We start from the raw sequence: 20,603 nt of genomic DNA on the forward strand, positions 1-20,603 counted from the left end.
CAGCTCCTCCCTTTCCAGGGGGACATCGGCCTCATCATCATCATCAGGCAGGGTGCGAAGGATGTCGGCTTTGCGCAAGGGGGAGGTCTCCCCCGCCCCTTCGCGGGTCGCCTCCGAGTCATGCTCCTCCTCTCCCTCCTTGCGAGACTCGCCGGAAGACATGAACACCAGAGTTATCACCACCGGGATGTTTGTGGGCGCAGGCGGCACGAACCCACGCTCATCAAAGACGAGCATGGCGGCGGCAACCTCTGCCACGTCCTGGCGATGGAACAAGAAAACAAGGCCATCAGGCGGGTACCCTTGGTCGTCCCCGACCAGGGAACGAAGAGTTGAGCGCAATTCCCCATTGGAGAGGGGCTCCGGGCATAGGCGGAGGCCGTCCCCTTCGTCTCCAAGCTTCCAAGGGAGCCATGCGCTGCGCCATGAATTCTTTGGCGATTATGGCCCCCATCAGTTTCGCCGTTCTTCAGTCGCCGGGATTCATGTCAGCAGTCATCCTCTCCGGCACGTGCGTCACCCGCGGGTTGGTGAGCTTCGCACAAAGCCATCCCTCGTGGGACACAGGCATCTCTGTCGGCAGCACCAGCCGGGGGTGGACGCGCTTGGCGTCCATCAGGACCCACTTGCTCCTGAATCCCTCGGCCTTCTTCCCGGCCTTCGAGATGGCATTGGTCTTGTTGGCCGCGACGAAGCCAACGCATCCTGAGCAGGGGCCCTCCTTAAGCTGAAGAAAGAAGAAGTGGCATAGCAGTGCCACGGACGGCATCACTCCGACGTATGCCTCGCAGTAGAAGGTGAAGATCGACAGGAGAAGGACGGAGTTGGGATGAATATGGAGGGCGTGGATCTTATAGTGAGTGATGACGGAGTAGAAGAAGTCGAAGAAGGGGGGCTGCCAGGGGCCTCAGGCTCGGTGGAGCTGACCCGGAGCACAGTCTTCCTCTTCTCATCACCCTCCGCCATCATCAAGCGCATGGCGACAAGGTTCTTCTCCGACACGCTCGGCGCGTCGAGTGCGGGCTCGTACCAGGATGACGAAGGAGTATCCCAAGCTTTCTTGGGTGCCATCGATGGCAAGCTCGAAGGAGGATCTGGGTGGATCTGGAGTCTCTCGAAGCGAAGGGCAAGAAAGGGGATCTGGAGCAAAACGAAGGAAGGTAATGAAGGCAAATACAGCCCGCTCCAGTCTTTGGTTAGTCGAGCAGTTGCCGAGGCAGCATGGGGAAGCAGAGACACCCATGTCCAATCAATCGCCACATGTCAAGCGAGGCCGCTGGCTGTTGGGGCCCGCGGCGCTCCACACATGCCCCTTGGCTTTGCCTTGAAGCCAAGTCCGAGCGCGCCTTGGGCCCGGGGGCTACTGTCGGCGTCCTGGGAATGGGGGTCCTCAGACTTGCCTGCCTGCGGCCCACGGCATAGCTCCACCATCGGCCCTGTACGGCCCATCTTCACCAACAAAACACTGAAGACCCTCGTGAGGAAGACGATGCAAGGCCTCCTCGGGGGCGACCTCACCAGGATGGCTCGTGAGGAGCGGTGAGATCAAGGCAAGGGGCGCCTCGTGAGGTTCCTGTGACGCAAGCCATGACAGCTAAGGCCAGGTGGGAACTAGCGCGCGAAGTGTCCTCGTTTCCTCTTTGGTGCTAAAGAGGCAAGTGCAGGCGCGGAGTCCCGAGGCATCAAGCAAAGGTTTCCATATCGGTGCAACAAGACCAAGACCAGCAGGACGGCAGGACAGAGGTCACCATGGAGCCCAGGATGGCGTCACCACTAGAGCCTTTGGCAGGCGAAGACCATCTTTTGTCAGGATAGCCTGTACTAGCTGTCCCCCTTCAAATTGCCAGTTGTGGGATCCCTTCCCGCCTAATATTTGGGAAGAAGACCCGGGCCTCTATATATAGGACTAGCCACCATCATAGGGAGGCATCTCATCTTGGACCAGATCCATTCCACCAAGGCGACCACACAAACTCGCCAAGCACAAGAACACCTCTCCTTAGGAGGCTGTTCTTCCCTTGTAACTATTCATCCTCAGCCCAAGAGGCAATCCACCACACCACACTAGAGTAGGGTATTACACCACATCGGTGGCCCGAACCAGTATAAATCTTGTGTCCCTTTGTTCTGCGAGTTCGACGTGCTGAGCCTTGAGATTATGGTGAGGGCGTGAGCTAGAGGGAGGAGAGATCTTCATGCGCACCCCAGTGTTCGAACCTCAAGTGTTTTGCCAGAACCCTAAATCTGACAGGTCTGAGTGTAGAAGGGTTGATGTTGGTTCCGACTCGATTCAATGCTTCGGAGGCATTTCATCAAGGTCTTGAAAGCATACTGGTACTTCCCTGCATCAGTCGCGTCAATTGATTCTAGCTTCTGAGATCACCGAGTGAATCATGATGTAAATCTTTGAGAGAATTGTAAATCTTCGATGCGATTGACTGCTCTGCCGTTTCCGGATCTCACAGGATTCAAAAGTTTGGAGAAGCGCGCGGGATGGGGCGTGGCGCAGTAAATGGAACGAGGAGATAGGGATGCCTCGATCTTCACGCTGCCTTTTTCGCCACGTAATGAGTGAGCGCCTGTTACGGGATGCGATAGGATCGCTCGGTCCCACAGGTCAGCCACTCGGAAGTGGGCCCATAAAAAGCGTCGAGGCTGATGCGATGCACTATGCGCCTCATTCGATCCCTTTTCTCTCCATTTCTCCACCTCGTCTCCTCCTACTCACCGGACCCTCACCACATTCCTATCAAGCTCTACCGCCATGGTAAAGGAGAAGACTACGACTATGGAGCGCACAAAGAAGGTGGTGGCGAAGGGCAAGAAGACGGCTCGGGGGTCGTCGTCGCGGTCCGGTCTGCCGCCTGGCTGGATCTAGGGGAACTGTATTTGCTCCACCATCATGAAGGATGACCTGGAGAATCTTGCCAACGATGGTATGATTGCTCATGGGTCTTGGAGGCTGCCGGAGGGGGAATCCGAGCAACAACTGCGCAAGGTTGAGCGCGTCCTCCTCACCACCCACGTCAAGCAAGGTTTTTTCCTTCCCCCGCATCCATTCTTTTGGGGTTTTCTAAACTTTTTCGGCGCTCATATTCATCATTTCCCTCCCAACCCAATCTCGTATCTTGCCGCTTTCATCTCAATGTGTGAAAACTTCCTAGGGTGCTAGCAGCACTGGGGCCTGTTCAAACATATCTTCACCTGTCATTCCCAGTCGGTGAAGAAGGCTAATTCGATGACGAAAAGATGCACGTGATCCAGATGTGCGGGGGGTTATGAATCCAAACTAGGGGTAGAAGTACTTTTCCTCCCATGACCTTTCCCGAGTCAGTTAGGGGATGGCAGTCGACCTGGTTCTACTATAAGGACATCCCGACTCTTGGTCAGTCAACCAGCCTCCCCCTTTCACTATGGAGAGACTCCGCCATCCCTCTTCACAGATTGTAACCACATAAGAGAAATGTGAGGTGTCCCTTTTAGTCGACGCGGTCGTTAACTTAGTCCGGGAGGGTGTGACTGACATGGATCAGTTGGAGGTGTTCCGATGTACCCAGCCTCTTGAAGCTCTTGACCATTCGATGCGGATGCACTCAGGTACTGAAGACACAACCCAGATCCACCCAGAGGAGTTCTCCATGGAAATGGTGGCTCAGTGGCTACGGAGCATCACCGGGAACAAGGACAACCCGCGTGGAGCCATGAGGATTTTAACATTCGATGCCGACAATGCTCCAGAAGAGGTCAGACATGCTTTGCCGAGTGTACTTTTTCATTACACAATCGTTCTTGAATCTGACTGATATTTGTAACTTGTGCCTTACAGATTTTCACCAAGATGTACTCAATGCCAAATGGGGAGCAGCACCAGGAGGGAGTGGAAGAGTGATGGCAAAAGCGCTGACTGGCGATATGAAGATGATAGCGAGGAGGCCAGCGAGGACTTTGGTAGCAGCGATGAAGTTGACTCACCTTCCCGCTCTGAATGACGCTCAAAGCAGTCGCAGGATCCCGCGGGAGGGTGCAGCAAGGCAGTTCCATCGAGTGCAAAAATCCCGAAGCGCACTCGGACCTCGACTCCAGAGCCATCAGAGACGGCTGCGAAACAGCCCAAAGTTGTTCCACCGAAGCCCTGGAAGGCTCTTCCCAGGATCAAGGTGGTCGTTCCTGTTGCTTCAGCGTAAGTGTTTCTTCTCTTTGTATTTTGTTTCCACTACGAACTTCTTCTCTAGGTTGACCGAGTGAAATTTGGAACTTTCAATTATGCTACTTCTGCAACATCCATGGACGTCGACGAGGAGCGGGGTGATGCGGAGACCGCAGACGCGGCCACTTCTCGTGCAGGTTTGATTCCATAGTCATGCTTTTGCTCTTCTGACTATTTTGGTGAGAGACTGAAACCTTTTTGTCGAGTGTTTTGCAGTGTCAACATATGTTATCCAGCTTCCGGACGATGATGATGATGAAGTTCCTTCAAGGAATATAGGGAGAAGGGGTAGGACTTTGAGCAGTAGGGTGCCCGCCAACAAAGCACCTCGCCCAGCATCTGAGCCTGAAGTTCAGCAACTTGGTGATCCAATACAGACTATTGTCTCGTTTGCTGATCCTTTGTTGACTTACCAGCCTTCGGCGTCGACTTCTCAGGCTCCCGGCCCGATCGTACAACCTCAAGCTCCAACTCCACCGCCCACATCATCGGTTCCCTCATATGTTCTGTTTGCTCTGCACCACATCCCGGAGGACCAAGTGGGAGCTGCCAAAGAAGCTATGATCCAGGCGGGTGTTATGATGGAGCAACTGAAGGTGGTGTATGACACCAGGAAGGCTGCCTACGATGCCAGCTCTGCTCATCAAGCTAATGTCCGAGTAAGTGGGATTGTAAGTTGATCTCCAATTGGTTTTCCAACTCGATTCTTGTTCTGTTAGGATATGCTACCTGAAAACTGCTGCTTTATTATTCGTAAGATGTCAGTCTGCACCTTGCATATGTACACCCATTGGGTGCTTCTTGTAGTTGTGTAGCTCTTGTAATTGTAGGTGTGTAGCTCCTTTCACTCGAATTAGAAAGGTTGTGTCAAGTGAGTTCTTGGTCCAGTGGGGGCACGCTGAGTGCACCCACTGGGTGTAGTCCCCGAGACCGCTGTTGACTGCGGGCAGTCGATGGTGGTCTTAGAATAAATGTTTTGTCTTTTTACTCCTTCCACTCAGGCTGGGCATACCAAGCCAAATGGAAATCAAACCAGTGGGGGCACACTAAGTGCACCCACTGGGTGTAGTCCCCGAGACTACTATTGAATGTTTGATTCGGCAACAGTCTTAGAACTCTTTCACTCGGAAGTAACTGATCTTTGATCTGTCGACTGACTTGTCTTGTTGTTGATTGCAGAAATTTTGTGAGCTTGGCACCAAGTACGCTGATTTGGAGAAGGAGAAGATCCAACTCAAGCTCGAGCTGGATCTTGCCAAGGAGAACTTGAAGAAAGCCCAGGATGAAGTAGCTGTCATGGGAGGTAACAACTTGGTGACTATTCGCCTTGTCATTTTTCCTTTCCATCCTTTGAACCGAGTGATTTCACTCAAGCAGATGTGCATAGTGAAAACCGCCAACTCCAAGCTCATCTAATGAATGTTATTTCTTTAGACAAAATGAAGCAGGCTTTGGAGCAGAAGGACCTTGACTTGACAGCAGCGCAGAAGACGGCGCGTGAGAAGACCGAACTTACTGACAGGAAGCTGGCTTCAGTCGGAAAATTGGAAGAGGAGAACGCCAAGCAAAAAACTACTATTGACGAAGCGAAGAAGGAAGCTATGCAGTTGAAGGAGGAGAAGGTGGCCTTGGCTGACAAAGTGGATGTTCTCGCCTGGAAGAGAGATGAACTGGAAGCTTATCTGGGAGGTCTTGCCAAGAAGATGTTTCTCATGCTCGAAGGTACTTTTCCTCATCTGACTGGATTCAGAAAACTTCTTCACCATGTTGTTGCTGACTCACTATTTTTCACCTTGCGCATAATTCTATCAAAATTTCAAAGAGGAAATCGGGCACATCGAGACAGGACTGGACCCCATCAACTCCCCTATCAAGGATGAAGCTGGCATGAACGTGCTATGACTAGAATCTCGCCTTGCTAGTGTCTTGGACTACCTTGCCCGACTGAAAGTGGCATTGTCGCGGATCTACAAGGAGCTATGGACAGAGGATGTGTTTCATAATGATCTCGAGTCACTGATGACTCGACTCAATGACATCCCTGACCGAGTGCAGGCATGGAAGAAGTCATCTACCTGTTGCAGTGCTGATGTGGCTCTATCTATTGTTCGTGTTCACTTCAAGGATGCCAAGGACAAAAAGTTGAAAGCTCTTCAAGTGGTTAACACCAAGAAGCTTCAATTTCTGTCTTTCATGGATACCTTTATCGACGTAGCCACTCGCATCGCATACGGTATTGATTTGGACACATTTGTTGAGCCAGCAAGTCCTCCTCCCGCCGAGTGAAAACTTGATAACCTGATTTTATTTGCCTCGGAATGCTGAGTGATTTTGTAATCGTTAAACTCTTTCGGGCCTGATGCCTGAGTACTTCTATTCGAGGTTCTGGATTCATCCGTACTTGGTTGTTTACTTGAATACAATTGCTTTGTTTCCAATGCTCTTGGATTTTTGACTTAGGCGAATCTGGGATCGCAGCTAAGCCTCTGAGTGAGAGGATTGCTCTTTACTCGGAGTAGACATTGTACTTGTGGCGCAGCTCAAAGTGCACCTAGACATTGTACTTGTGACGCAGCTTAGAGTGCATCCATATGTTGTACTTATGGCGCAGCTCAGAGTGCATCCAGACATTGTACTTATGGCACAGCTTAGGGTGCACCTTCTTCCTTCCGAGTGAGAGGGTTGCTCTTCACTCGGAGAATGTTTTAACTTAGACGAGTACGGGATCACAGCTAAGCCCCCGAGTGAGAGGATCGCTCTTCACTCAGAGAATGTTTTTTAACTTAGGTGAGTACGGGATCACAACTAACCGCCTGAGTGAGAGGATTGCTCTTCACTCGGAGAATGTTTTTTAAGTTAGGCGAGTATGGCATCGTAGCTAAGCCCCCGAGTGAGAGGATTGCTCTTCACTCGGAGAATGTTTTTTAACTTAGGCAAGTACGGGGTCGCAGCTAAGCCCCCAAGTGAGAGGATTGCTCTTCACTTGGAGAATGTTTTTTAACTTAGGTGAGTACGAGGTCACAACTAAGCCCCCGAGTGATAGGATTGCTCTTCACTCGGATTTTTTTTAACTTAGGCGAGTATGGGGTCGCAGCTAAGCCCCCGAGTGAGAGGATTGCTCTTCACTCTGAGTGTTTTATAGCTTAAGCGAGTACGGGATCGCAGCTAAGCCCCCGAGTGAGAGGATTGCTCTTCACTCGGAGAATGTTTTTTAACTTAGGTGAGTACGGGGTCGCAACTAAGCCCCCAAGTGAGAGGGTTGCTCTTCACTTGGAGTGTTTCTTAAACTTAGGCGAATCAGGTTCGCGGCTAAGCCACTCACTGGGGTATTTTAGACACATGTTTATGCGAAAACAATCATCATGAAACTGCGGGAATCATGCCTTTGATAAACAATCAGAAAAGTACTTTTATTACACTTCGATGATCCGAGTGTCTCAGGTATAAAAACAACGGAGTAGATCCGTGTTCCAAGAGTGCGGCTCGTCTTCTTTCTTGGCCACATTGCAAAGGTGATACGCCCCATTGTGGAGCACCTTGGTGATGATGAAGGGACCTTCCCATGCTGGAGCAAGCTTGTGAGGCCATTTTTGGTGCACTCGGAGCACTAGATCTCCTTCCTGAAATGCTCGACCTCTGATATTTTGGGCGTGGAATCGATGTAGGTCCTGCTGATAGATGGTCGACCTGATCAGAGCCATCTCTCGTTCTTCTTCCAACAAATCAAGTGCGTCCTGTCGTGCTTGCTCAGCTTCGGCTTCTGAGAAGAGCTCCACTCGAGGAGCATTGTGCAGTAAATCGCTTGGAAGCATGGCTTCACCCCTGTACACCATGAAGAAAGGGGTTCGGTCAGTCGACCTCGACTCAATCGCCATAAAACAGATGGCAACTCAGTCACCCAATCTCCGGCTGCATGCTTGAGGTCACGCATCAATCGGGGTTTCAGCCCTTGTAGGATCAAACCATTTGCCCTTTCAGCTTGTCCATTCGACTGCGGGTGCGCAACAGATGCATAGTTGACCTGAGTGCATTGGGAAGCGCAAAAAGCTTTGAACTCATCAGAATCAAAGTTTGAGCCATTATCTGTGAGGAACTTCATATCGGAATATTAACTCTCTGATGAAACTGATGGTTGTCCTTGAGTCGAGGTTCTTGATGGGTTTCACTTCAATCCACTTAGTGAACTTGTCGACTGCTACAAGTAGATGGGTGAAGCCACTTCTGCTGGTCCTCAGAGGTCCAACCATGTCCAGTGCCCAAACAGCAAATGGCCAGACTAGTGGAATAGTCTTTAAGGCTGATGCGGGCTTGTGGGACATGTTTGAGTAAAACTGGCAATCTTCACACTTCTTGACTATCTCCTTAGCCATTTCGTTTTCTCGTGGCGAGTAGAATCCAGCTCGGTATGCTTTGTCCATGATGGTCCGAGAGGACGCGTGGTCACCATAGGTCCCCGAGTGGATCTCATTCAAGATCAGTCAACCTTCTTCTGGAGAGATGCATCACTGAGCTACTACGGTAACACTCTCTCTGAAAAGTTGTCCACTTATTACCGTGAAGGCTTTGGATCTACGGATGATCTAGTGGGCCTCATCTTCATCCTCTGGGAGCTCCTGCCTGAGCAGATATGCAATATATAGCATTGTCCAGTCGGGAGTGATTACTAGAACCTTCATGATCAAGTCCACTACTGCTGGTATTTCAACTTCATTCGGATTGGTAGCACTTATTGGTTGCGGGGGCTCCTTTGTAAAGGGATTTTCTTGTACTGACGGGGTGTGGAGATGCTCCAAGAACACATTATTGGGGATAGGCTTCCGAGTGGAACCAATTTTCGCCAAGTCATGAGCTGCTTGATTCTTTAATCGAGGAATGTGATGGAGCTCTAACCCTTCAAACTTCTTCTCCAACTTTCCTTACTGCATTGCAGTACCCAGTCATGGCCAGGCTCCGGACATCCCATTATTTCATTACTTGATTGACCACCAAGTCTGAGTTTCCGTATACCATCAGGCGACGGACACCAAGTGAAATGGCCACACACAACCCGTAGAGAAGTGCTTCGTACTCAGCTTCATTGTTGGAGGAATCAAAGTGAATCTGGAGAACGTGACTGAGCTTGCCACCTCTTGGGGATACTAGAACCACATCACCAGAACCATTTAGCATCTTGGATCCATTGAAAAACATGGTCCAGTGTTTCAAGTGAACTTCAGTCGGTTGCTGTTGCTCAATCCACTCAGCCAGGAAATCTGCAATTGCTTGAGATTTGATTGCCTTCTTCGGTTCGAACTTGATATCCATAGGGAGAAGTTCAATCGCCCACTTAGCCATTGGACCAGTTGCATCTTGATTATTCAAAATTTCTGATAATGGAGCATCGCTTGTCGGTGTTCTGGGAACGGGGGTCCCCAGACTTGCCTGCCTGCGGCCTGCGGTGTGGCTAAAAGGGGGCCCAGCGCAGCCCATCTTCACCAACACAAACCCAAGACCCTCGCGAGGGGCCAAGCCTCGTGGGGCGGATGACGCGAAGCTTCCTCAGGCGCGGCCTCGTCAGGCTGGCTCACGACGAGGCGGAGAGATCAAGGCGGGGTACCTCACGAGGTGCCCGTGACGCAAGCCATGACGACCAGGGGCGCCAGGCGGGTGCCAGCCCGTGCAGCGTCCCCCCTTCCTCTTTGGTGCAAAGGGGGCAAGCGCAGCCGCGGGGTACCGAGGCATCAGGCAGAGGTTGCCATTTCGGTGCAACGAGACCAAGACCAGGAGGACTACAAGACGGAGGTCACCGTGGATCCCAAGACGGCGTCATCACCAGAGCTTTGCGCAGGCGAAGACTACTTTTGTTAGGATAGTTGATACTAGCTGTCCCCCTTCAAATTAGCCTGCCCACAGGGGACAGAGGGACGGAGCAAGGAGAGGCAGGGAAAGAGAGAGAGAGAGAAGATCAGAAAGAGAGAGAGAGAGAGAAAGGTGACTGAGCTCCTCCCAGCAGTTCATCACCCCAGCCAAGAACAGACCCTCGCGAGGCTGTTCTTCCTTGTATTGTTCATCATCATCAGCCCAAGAGGCAATCCACCACACCACACACTGGAGTAGGGTATTACACCACAACGGTGGCACGAACCAGTATAAACCATGTGTCTCTTGCGTTGTTCTTTCCTTAGTTCAGATCCTAGCAAGGCGGAGGGGTGCAGGTAGGTAGGAGGCGAAATCTCCGCGCGCACCCCAGTGTTCGAACCTCAAGGGTCTGCCGGAACCCGAAATCCGACATTTGGCGCGCCAGGTAGGGGTGCGCTGGGATTCGTCTTCCACCAGCCCGTTCTCCTCCGACCATCACGCCCATGTCTGACGCTCGTCGGGCCCGCTCCGAGCGCCGGGCCGCGCTCGCTTCCGCGTCGCCCAGACGGCCCCTCTCGGCGGGCGTCCTCACCGTTCCCCGTCGCCTGCTGTCAACGCCGCCACCGGCCCGGCGGGGGACGAGCAGCGAGCATCGTCCCAGCATCCGTCCGTGCGGCAAGACGGCCGCACCGCAACTCCCTCGCTCACCTCAGCTGGTTCTTCGTACCGCGCGCTCCGCGCGCCCATGGAGCCCCGCAACCTCTCCCTCGCCCATTGCGCTGCACCAACACCCCCGGTCGTCGCGGCCCACTTGGGCGACTCGCAGGCGCCGCCTGCAAGTCACCATGTCAAGCCATTTATCCGCCGGGTCGGTGCCGCTTCCACGCGGCAGGGGGTTCCCCTAGACCGGGCGGCGCCCGAGACCGGCCTGACCTTTAGCTCGGAGGACCACCCCTCCAAATCGGCCTCCTCGGGTGCGCTCCCCATGCTGTGCACCCCCACCATCTGCCAGGTGGCCGTCACCAGAACCCTCATTGATGGCGGCGTGGGCCTCAGCATGCTCTCGGTCGAGGCCTTCAACCTCCTCTGCATACCCCTGGAACGGCTGCAACCCAGCCGGCCCTTCTCAGGCGTAGGGGCGAGTCGTCCAGCTCCTTGGGACAGATCCGGCTCCCAGTAACCTTCTGCACCTATGACAACTTCCGCACGGAGCTGGTCGACTTCGACATCGCCCCCATCGGCCTCCCCTACAACGCCATCCTCGGCTACCCAGCGCTGGCCCAGTTCATGGCCGCGACGCACCCGGCGTACAACCTCATGAAGATTCCCGGGAGTAGCGCTGTCCTCACTGTGCACGGGGACACCGGGAACGCGCTGCGGGTGCTCAAGCTCGCCTTCAAGACGGCGGCGTCGCCACAACCCGCCAACTTGGAGACCCCCGGGCCCAAGGGGGCTGCACCCGCCAAGAAGAAACAGTTGTTCACCCAAGACAAGGCAGAAACCAAGCAGAAACCAACGCCACTTTCACCATAGGCGCCCACCTCAAACCCGAGCAGGAGAAGGCCCTGGTCGGGTTCCTGCGTGCAAACAAGAAGGTATTCGCTTGGGAGCCTGACCAGTTGGCAGGGATCCCTAGGAGTGTAATCGAGCATCACCTCAACGTGTGCCCCAATGTGCGCCCTGTGAAGCAGAAGGCCAGGCGGCAGTCCACAGAAAAGCAGGCCTTCATCATCCAAGAGACCCGCAAATTAGAAGCCGCTGGGGTCATTCGCGAGGTCCGATACCCGGACTGGTTGGCCAACCCTGTCGTTGTGCCAAAGAAGGGAGGGAAGGAGCGCATGTGTGTCGACTTCACCAACCTCAACAAAGCATGCCCGCAAGATCCGTTCCCGCTCCCTCGCATCAACCAGATAGTCGATTCCACTGCGGAATGCGACCTGTTGTGCTTCTTGGATGCCTTCTCTGGGTATCACCAGATCAAGATGGCAGTAGAAGACGTCGAGAAGACAGCCTTCCTAACCCCATGTGGGTGTACTGCTACACATGCATGCCATTCGGGCTACGTAACGCAGGGGCGACCTTCCAGCGGCTGATGCACATCACCTTGGGCCCGCAGCTCGGGAAGAATGTTGAAGCTTACGTCGATGACATTGTGGTAAAGTCTCGGGAGGCCAAGACCTTGATACAAGACTTGGAGGAAACCTTCGCGAGCCTCAACGCAATGAACCTACGGCTCAACCCAGAGAAGTGTGTGTTTGGAGTCCCCTCGGGCAAGCTCTTGGGTTTCCTTGTGTCCCACCGAGGCATTGAGGCTAACCCGGAGAAGGTCAAGGTGGTGGAAGACATGAGCCCGCCAAAGACCCTCAGAGAAATGCAGAAGCTCACGGGGCGCGTGACTGCACTAGGGAGCTTCATCTCCAAGTTGGGGGAACGAGCACTGCCCTTCTTTCAGCTAATGAAGAAAAAGGGGCCCTTCGAGTGGACTGAAGAGGCCGACAAGGCGTTTCAGGATCTCAAGAGATACCTGACCAGCCCACCGGTCATGGTGGCTCCACGCCCTCAAGAACCCATGGTGCTTTACCTCGCCGCCACTCCTTACTCCGCCAGCGCGGCCTTAGTGGCAGTGAGAGAGGAGCGCCGAATCAAAACCGTGGCAGCAGTCCGGGACAAGGCAGAACAGGGACAAGGAAGGCCTACAGAAACCGCCACCGCGGCTGAGGAGGATCAGCCGCCCCAGAGGGGCGCACCAGAGGCGAAAGAGGCCCCTCTTCTAGATGGCCAGCCTAAGGAGGCCTCATTGCCTCAAGAGGCACCATGGTCTCCGAAGGGAGCCACCAGCACTGACGCACTCCACCTCGTTGAGCACCCAGTGTACTTCGTCAGCACGGTGCTGCACTATGCCAGGGCACGGTACCCCATGCCTCAGAAACTCCTCCTCGCGCTACTGATGGCCTCGTGCAAGCTGCAGCACTATTTTCAGGGTCACCCCGTCAAGGTCGTCTCGTCGTACCCCCTGGAGAGAGTACTCAGGAGCCCTAATTCAGCTAGAAGGGTCCTGAGTGGAACATAGAACTGCAAGCGTTTCAGCTCGAATTCAGCACGACCAGAGTCATCAAGGGAGCAGCGTTGGCGGATTTTGTGGCAGAATGGACGGAGGCGCCAGGCCTCAAGGCCGACGAGGATCGGTCCCTGTCCCCGGGAAGTGAGGCGCCAGAAGGCTGGGTCATGTACTTCGATGGGGCGTTCTCCAGGCATGGCGCTGGGGCTGGGCCGGTGCTTATATCGCCCGCTCAGGACAAGCTCTATTACGCCGTGCAGCTCTGTTTCTAGCAAGGTGAAAAGGTCTCCAACAACATAGGAGAGTATGAAGGTTTAATAGCGGGCTTGAAGGCGGTGGCTGCCCTGGGGGTGAAACGCCTCACCATCAAGGGCGATTCGCAGCTCCTTGTCAATTTCTCCAACAAAGTGTATGAGCCGAAGGATGAGCACATGGAAGCCTACCTAGCGGAGGTCTGCAAGATGGAGAAGCAGTTCTGGGGGTTGGAGTTGCAGCATGTGCCCCGTGGCACCAATCAGGAGGGCGACGACATCGCCACACGGGCGTCCAGGCGGTTACCTCAGGAGCCTGGTGTTTTTGAGGAGCGGCTCTTCAAGCCATCAGCCCTGCCGTCATTATCGAACACGGCTCAGCCCCGGGAGGAGCTCCCTCAGCCACCTTCCTCAGGGGCTCTGGCCTGTGGCCCGGCCTCAGGAGCACGTCTGCTCCTGACGATGGAACCTCAGGAGGGATGTTGGATCGCGGAGCTCCGGAGTTACCTAACGCAAGGGACCCTGCCGGAGAAGGAGGAGGAAGCAGAGCGAGTGGCATGCCAGGCCATGGCATACTGCATCAAGGATGGAGAGCTCTACCGGAAGCGGCCAAACGATGTATCCCTGCGCTGCATCTCTAGGGAGCAAGGGAAGGAACTGCTGGAAGATATACACGGCAGAGAGTGTGGACATCATTCATCATCACGGACCCTCGTTGGCAAGGCGTTCCGCGGTGGATTTTATTGGCCCACCGCGCTCAATGATGACGTCGAACTAGTAAAAGCTTGTGAGGCCTGCCAGTTCCATGCCAAGCAGATCCATCAGCCGGCAGGAGGCTTGCAGACTATACCCCTTTCGTGGCCATTCGCAATCTGGGGGCTGGATAGCTTGGGCCCGTTTCCTCGGGCGCCTGGGGGCTACCGCTGCCTCTACGTCGTCGTGGACAAGTTCACCAAGTGGGCTGAAGTAGAGGCTGTCCGCACCATTCCCGCAGGTTCCGTGGTCAAGTTCATCAAGGGCATCGTGAGCCGGTTCGGGGTGCCGAATCGCATCATCACGGACAACGGTTCGTAGTTCACCAGTAACCTCTTGAAAACATACTGTGCTAACCTTAGAACGCAGATATGCTACGCTTTGGTGGCGCAACCCCGAACCAGCGGACAGGCCGAGCGGGCCAACACGGAGGTCCTGAGGGGCCTCAAGATGAGGACGTTCAAGAAGAAGCTAGAGGCCTGCAGCAGAGGTTGGTACGACGAGCTTCAGTCCGTGTTGTGGTCCATCCACACAACCGCGACCAAGCCAACTGGAGAGACCTCGTTCTTCCTGGTCTATGGAGCCGAAGCGGTCCTCCCTCACGAGGTCAGACGTCGCTCCGCGCGGGTCTTGGCGTTTGATGAGGCGCAGCAGGACGCCATGCGGGGGATGGACCTCGTGCTAGGGGAGGAACGTCGCCGAGAAGTCGTGCTACGAGCAGCGAGATACCAACAAGCACTGCGGCAATATCACTGCCGCAACATCCGCCCCAGAACTCTTGAGGTAGGAGACCTCGTGCTTAGGCGGGTCCTCTCCAGGGAGGGGCTGCACAAGCTCTCTCCCATGTGGGAGGGCCTGTTCAAAGTTGTTCATGTTTCCAGGCCCGGCTCCGCGCGCTTGGAGACTCAGGAGGGGGTGCCAGTCCAGAATGCATGGAACATCCAGCACCTCCGGAGGTTCTACCCCTAAAAAAGGCCCAGAGCCTGTGAAGAAGGCGAATGCCTGTGATCCTATCGCGTTTTGGAAAAGGCCCAGAGCGTGTGAAGAAGGCGAATGCCTGTGAAGCTATCGCGTTTTGGAAAAGGCCCAGAGCCTGTGAAGAAGGCGAATGCCTGTGAAGCTATCACATTTTGGAAAAGGCCCAGAGCCTGTGAAGAAGGCGAATGCCTGTGAAGCTATCGCGTTTGGGAAAAGGCCCGGAGCCTGTGAAGAAGGAGAATGCCTGTGAAGCCATCGCGTTTGGGAAAAGGCCCGGAGCCTGTGAAGAAGGCCAACGCCTGTGAAGCTCTCCACCCGTGACACTCTCACGTAATAATGAGTTGGGGCTGTACACGCCCCGGAGTCTCAGGAGCACCGGCCTCAGGCCCTGGGGCTCCCTCCCATGCCTAGTGGCATCACTTAGCTCCGCACTGGTGAGAAGACGTCGAAGACTAGATTAGGTGCCGGACGCGGCTTTTCATTTGCTTTTCGCAGTTGGCTTGTTCCTTCTCATTCGAAGTTTTCTTGAAGTTGTTGCCGTCTTTGGCTTGTGGTTCTCCGACTTTTCACTCTCCTGCCTCGATTTCTCTTGTGCAAGGCCTCGCGAGGGGGGCAGCTGAGCGCCCTCGCGAGTGTTCCAATCCTAGTCATTCAAAGAGTTCGCGACCTAGGCCCCTTACAGGAGCACCCCTCCAGTCCGTGCCCCACGGGCACCGCGACACAAACAAAGGGCCTGGGTCGGTCGCCACCCCACGGCCGGGGCCAGAAACTATCCACGCTCGGGCACGTAGCCGAAAGGTACGGTAACGAAAGCAAAACGTTGATTAACAACAATAACCCAAACATGCCCCCACGGGGCTCCACACTATTGTCTTTGTTACGCAGGGAAAAGGAAAAAGAAAGAACAAATCTGGTGCAGCTCGCCTCACACCGGCCCGCAGGGAAGGCCCGAGCCGTCTCCGGAGCTCAGGCGGACTCCCTCTCGCGCTTCACCAGGGCGCGACAGCGGGCGGACACGTTGCCACCTCCCAAGCAGATACGGCGGCGTGGGGTCTGACCGCGGCCACCGCTAGAGGAGTCGCCGCCTGAAGAAGAACCGGAGAAGCTTGATGAACCCTGAGCGCCGCCGGCCGCGCGAGCACTGCCCTCTCCATCATCGCTGGAGCTGGGTTCCCAGCCGCAGTCGTCACCCTCGGGGCAACACCCTGCGCAGCGACCATCTTCCCCAAACACCCTCATGTAGAGGGTGGCATCGCCGTCGAACTTGAAGTGTAGGGTGCACCGACGGCTCAGGCCACGCGTGCGGGCAAACGTCTACCAACCGCGGGCTAGGAATAGGCTCCCGGCCGCGGAGACCTCCAGTGAGACCCATGAGGCCCGGCTGCAGCAGCCGTCGGCCTGAAACCAGAGGCCGCCCGGGGCCCCGGCCGGGAGCTCGCCAAGGAGGAAGCGGAAGCCGAGTGCTGGTCGGCCCCGCCGACCACACGACGAACTCCGGCAGCACTTCAGCAGCGCGAAAGCGGGGCCTAGGGGGATGTGCAGCCGGAGCGCCCCCCCGGCCACAGCAATCCGCCCGTCGCTGTGCTGAAGATCGCCTCCACGGCCACGGGGAGCCACCATGGTGGCTGCAGGATGTTTACGAGGGCGCCCTCGGCCGCGCTTGGGTGGGGTAGAGGCGGGCTCAACCTAGTGAGCCTTCCCCTTCTCTGCGGCCGAGAACCTCCTTGACGGGGCCATGAAGAAAGGGAGGAGCAAGGAGGGATGAACTGGAAGGGCGCGCGCCGGTCCGTACTTATAACTGGCGATGGCCAACCAATGGCCCCCACGATCGCAGGTAATTATGGCCCGCTTTGCATGCAGGGACTTGTCCAATCCGTGCAGTTGCCGAGGCGCCATGGGGAAGTGGAGACGCCCACATCCAATCAACCGCCACATGGCGCCCAAGGCCGTAGGCTGTTAGGGCCCGCGGCGCTTCGCTCTTGCCCTTCCGCCTCCCTGCACGGCCAAGTCCGGGCGCACCTTGGGCCCGGGGGCTACTGTCGGCGTTCTGGGAACGGGGTTCCCTAGACTTGCCTGCATGCGGCCTGCGGCGTGGCTAAAAGGGGGCCCAGCGCGGCCCATCTTCACCAACACACACCCAAGACCCTCGCGAGGGGCCAAGCCTCGCGGGCGGACGACGGGGAGCTTCCTCAGGCGCGGCCTCGTCAGGCTGGCTCACGAGGAGGCGGAGAGATCAAGGCGGGGTACTTCACGAGGTGCCCGTGACGCAAGCCATGACGACCAGGGGCGCCAGGCGGGTGCCAGCCCACGCAGCATCCCCCTTCCTCTTTGGTGCAAAGGGGGCAAGCGCAGCTTCGGAGTACCGAGGCATCAGGCAAAGGTTGCCATTTCGGTGCAACGAGACCAAGACCAGGAGGACTACAAGACAGAGGTCACCATGGAGCCCAAGACGGCGTAATCACCAGAGCTTTGCGCAGGCGAAGACTACTTTTGTCAGGATAGTTGATACTAGCTGTCCCCCTTCAAATTAGCCCGCCATTGTTGGCTCCCTTCCCACTCGATATTTGGGAAGAGGACCAGGGCCTCTATAAATAGGACCAGCCACCCATAGGGGACAGAGGGACGGAGCAAGGAGAGGCAGGGAAAGAGAGAGAGAGAGAGAAAGGTGACTGAGCTCCTCCCAGCAGTTCATCACCCCAGCCAAGAACAGACCCTCGCGAGGCTGTTCTTCCTTGTATTGTTCATCGTCATCAGCCCAAGAGGCAATCCACCACACCACACACTGGAGTAGGGTATTACACCACAACGGTGGCCCGAACCAGTATAAACCCTGTGTCTCTTGCGTTGTTCTTTCCTTAGTTCAGATCCTAGCAAGGCGGAGGGGTGCAGGTAGGTAGGAGGCGAAATCTCCGTGCGCACCCCAGAGTTCGAACCTCAAGGGTCTGCCGGAACCCGAAATCCGACATCGCTGATGACTGAAACCGAGTGGTCTGCGAAGTAATGTGCAACTTTCTTCGTGGTTAGATAAATTCCATAGGCAAGTTTCTGGTAATGCGGATACCTTTGCTTGGACGGAGTCAAGACTTCAAAAATGTAGTACACTAGGCGTTGAACTTTGTAAGCTTTTCATAGGCATTCACTATGTAGTCATAAAGATCATTAATAGCAGGCGTTACCAGTAAAGCCCCTATCTTAACTCACATTGAACCCTGTGTAACCGAGGGCGGGAGGGGACTGGCGCAATCTATATAAGCCACCCCCTCCTCTCGCACAAGGGTTCGATCCCCTTGATTCTACCCAAACATACCACTCGACAGTGTCGACTCCTGATTCAGCAGTTTCAAGAGGGTCAACCCACGGAGAAGGACACTGATAAGGATGAGGAGAAATAGGAAGACGATGGTTATCCCAATGTCAATGCCACTTTGGTGATTTTTGCTGATGTCGAGAGCAAAAGTCGACTAAAGGTTATCAACAGAGAGCTGAACATGGTTGCTCCGAAAACTACGACGTACTTGAAGTGGTCGAAGTCTCCTATTACATTCGACCAGTCTGATCACCCAGCGCATGTTGCTACCCCGGGCAGGCAAGTGTTAGTGGTTGACCCAGTTGTTGGGGGCACCCGACTGACTAAAGTCCTTATGGATGGTGGTAGTGGTTTGAACATTATGTACACTGAGACCCTCCAGGGGATGGGCATTCCGATGTCCAAACTCAGTGAAAGCCACATGCAGTTCCACTGCGTCATCCCCCAAAAAAAGGCAAAGTCACTCGGACAGATTGCTCTTGATGTGGTTTTTGGTGATTCCAAGAATTACCGCAAGGAGAAATTGACGTTTGAGGTGGTGGATTTTAACAATGCCTACCATGCTATTCTGGGCAGGCCCGGATATGCATGTTTCATGGCTCGACCGTGTTACGTATATCTCAAGTTAAAGATGTCGAGGCCCAGAGGCGTGATCACAGTCACATGGAGTCGGCAAAAAGCAGAAGAGTGCCTCCCGGAAGGCTAAAAAATTGCTGATGAGCAGATGGCGGCGGTAGATATGGAAGAATACAAGAAGAATGCAGACCCGAGTGATTTTTTGCGAGCTAAGAAGCCTGCTTCGGAATTCGCGTTTCAGTCGGCCGAAGAGACAAAACATGTCCATATTCACCCAGAAGACCCCAATGCTGCTCTGACCCACATCTCAACAACACTCGACAGCAAATAGGAAGAAGCGCTCATCTAGTTCCTCCGTGAGAACTAGGACATCTTCGCATGGAAACCATCAGACATGCCGGGTGTACCCAGGGGACTGGCTGAGCACCATTTTCATGTCGACTCGAAAGCAAAACCTGTCAAGGAACACCTCATCGGTCTGCCGTCGAGAAGAGGAAGGCAATTGGCGAAGAAGTGGCTCGGCTCCTAGCAGCTGAGTTTATCCGTGAGATATCCCACTCCGAGTGGCTCGCCAATGTCGTCATGGTCCCCAAGAAGGATGATTCACTCCGTATGTGTATCGACTTCAAGCATATCAATTGGGCCTGCCCGAAAGATCACTTCCCTCTCCCCCGTATCGACCGGATTGTCGACTCAATTGCAGGGTGTGAGCGTTTGTCCTTTTTGGATGCATATTCCAGGTACCATCAGATCCGACTGTATGGTCCTGATGAAATAAAAACGGCCTTCATCACCCCATTCGGGTGCTTTTGCTATGTCACCATGCCTTTTGGTCTCAAGAATGTTGGTGCCACATTCATGCACATGATTCAAAAGTGCCTGCTCACTCAAATCAGTTGGAACGTGGAAGCCTACATGGATGATATTGTGGTCAAGTCACGCAAATGTTCTGACCTGCTGGCTGACCTCGCTGAAACATTTGCCAACATAATAACATATGATATCAAGCTCAATCTATCTTAATGCACATTTGGGGTCCCAGGAGGAAAGTTACTCAATTTTCTCATTTCCGAACAAGGGATCGACGCAAACCCGGAAAAGATTGGAGCAATCCTCCGAATGATACGCCTTGTGGGTGTGCATGACATTCAGAAGCTTACTGGTTGCTTGGCTACATTGAGCCGATTCATTTCCCGTCTTGGTGAAAAGGCATTGCCTCTTTACCAACTGATGAAAAAGTCTGATATGTTCAAGTCGACTCCTGAAGCTGAAGCAGCGTTTGTAGAACTCAATGCTTTGCTTTCCACCCAGCCGGTGCTTGATGCCCCAGTCAGCGAAGAGCCTCTATTGTCGTATATCACAGCCACTTGACAAGTTGTCAGCATGGTGCTCACGGTCTAGTAGGAGGAAGAAGAGAGAAAGAATGGAAAAGAAAAAGAGAAGAAAGGAAAGAAGAAAAAGAAAAAGAAGAAGAAGAAGAAGAAGAAGAAGAGGAGGAGAAAAGGAATCTTGACAAGTTCGGCGCCGTGGGTTCTTTTACCCTGAGCCCCCACCCACTCCGAGGAGGGGAGGTGGTCGAGGCATTGGTCGAGCGACGGACGGTGTCGTCGCCGATGGATTGGATGATGCGTGCGC

Source organism: Triticum dicoccoides, chromosome 3A, assembly GCF_002162155.2.
Source record: "Triticum dicoccoides isolate Atlit2015 ecotype Zavitan chromosome 3A, WEW_v2.0, whole genome shotgun sequence".
Classification (NCBI taxonomy): domain Eukaryota; kingdom Viridiplantae; phylum Streptophyta; class Magnoliopsida; order Poales; family Poaceae; genus Triticum; species Triticum dicoccoides.